The sequence below is a fragment of the Limulus polyphemus genome, unplaced genomic scaffold (assembly GCF_000517525.1).
Source record: "Limulus polyphemus unplaced genomic scaffold, Limulus_polyphemus-2.1.2 Scaffold919, whole genome shotgun sequence".
Taxonomy (NCBI): domain Eukaryota; kingdom Metazoa; phylum Arthropoda; class Merostomata; order Xiphosura; family Limulidae; genus Limulus; species Limulus polyphemus.
The window spans coordinates 15030-17081 of NW_013666529.1; positions in this window are offsets into that span (position 1 = coordinate 15030).

A 2052-nucleotide genomic window follows, 5' to 3' on the forward strand; every position below is an offset into this window, starting at 1 on the left:
GTTTGCTGTAAAGCAAGCATAGCTTTGTTCTAAACTGATTTAATTTTACCTTGTTGCTTGTTTGTTAGGCATAAAGCTACACAATGGGCTATCTGTGCTGTGCCAACCATGGACATCAACACTCGGATTTTAGCATTATATAAGCCTCCAGACTTACCGCTGAGCCACCAGGGAGCTTACTTTATGGTTTTGGTTAATGGTAACTTTAGAGTTTCACTTTTGGTTTAAGCTGAATTTTCAGTTTAACTAACATGGGATTAAACAGAGTTTATTAGAGCTTTTGAATAGTCTTCACATTACTCTTTTCAGCTCACTACACACTATTGAACACTTTGCTGTATGCAAGCATACCATATGTTTTCTACCTCCTTTTTGTTTGCCCCCAGTGGAACAACAATAAGTCTAAAAGCTTATAACGCTACAAAATGGGTTTCAATACCCATGGTGGGCATATCACAGATAGTCCATTGTGTAGCTTTGTGTTTAACTACAAGCAAACAAAAGCAAAGCTTTTATATAATATATAATAATTTTAAAGTATTTTGTATAGACTGTTTCTGTGTGATTTTCATAATTACGTGGTGCAGAAAATTGTTGCGATTGTCTTCTAGTTGCTTGGTTTATTTGTTTTCTATAGTAGATAACATCTATTCTGCCCAAGGGGATTTGCAGTAACATATAGAACCTATGTTGAATGCACCAGATGCTGGTAGAATTGACATTTTCTATATGTTATAGCTGACCAATGCTGTGAGAGAACAAGAGTCTCGAGGTGATGCTGTTGACTAGGCAAAAACTGAGTTTTCCTGTAGAAATGAAGCACGTTTCCTTATATCAATTCTAGTAGGAGACTGTCCAGTAAAGACACTAATTGTAGATCATTGTGTTTTAGTTCTGCAGAGATCAATCCTGAGAGAGTGAAAGCTGTGAAGTCTATTAGAAGTATCGCCTGTGATTGTGTCTATGCAAGCATGAACATTGTGTTTTCTATTTGTTTGATTGTAAAATATAAATTTTGTTCATTTCATCAAACTTATCCAATCTTCTTATTTCACATATACTGAGAAATGCAGTTGAATAATTGTATACAGTACGTTACACATTTCCTTGTCGTATTTGCTGTTATTAGCATATCTGGCCATCTGATACTTGTAGGGAAATCAATTTACCCGAAAATACCATAAGTAGATAGGAAGAAGAATTTCTGGTGCAAGAACAACAGGATTTATTGTGAATATTCTGTTTTGGTAAACTGTATATTAGCCCTTATTTGAACTCTTGAGGCAAAATAGTTTAAAGGAACACTTCTCACTCACAGAATGGCATTTTCTGTAAGCAGAAGAAGTCATGACCGAGAAGGAGGAAAACACTTGAACAGGAGAGATGTCTCATTAAGGAGAAGCCCTTTTCTGGACATAGGAATTTCACCCATGACACAAAGCTCTATGACATTAGTCAGCCTCCAATTGCCAATCTAGGGGATTTGTTCATCTGGAGCATTCAGCTCATTCAAGCAGACAATACCCCTGAGGATCAATTTTAGCAGAAAGGTAATGTAGATGACTGAGGGCAATTGAAATAGAATAGCACGTGGTTTTTTTGAGACCATGTGGGAAGGTCTCCACAGGGCTTCTAAGCTAATGTGAGTTAGCACCACTATCCCAACTCTGGATCAACCACTGGTGACCAGGGAAGAAAGGCTGAATGTGCCACTGGTGGAATATCTCTGCCGGTCAGTGTTGTTTCCACAGCAAGTTAGACAATGGGTGCCAACAGGTCAAAGCCATAAATGATGGGGTGAAGTACATTTCAAAAGTGTGACATTGACAACAGCTAATGATATATGTGGTTGTTCAGGGTTGTACAATGAGCCTCCACAAATAGATTATTATCCTGTAGCCCTAGACCAAGGACCAACCACCTATCTAGATGTTGCCATCCCTGTAAGAAGCTTCTGTCTGGAGCTGATGACATCGGTGGCAACTTTGCCAGGCATGCATCGGGATCCCATAGGGAGAGGCTTTAGCCAGCTGCTCAGGTCTCTATGAGAAA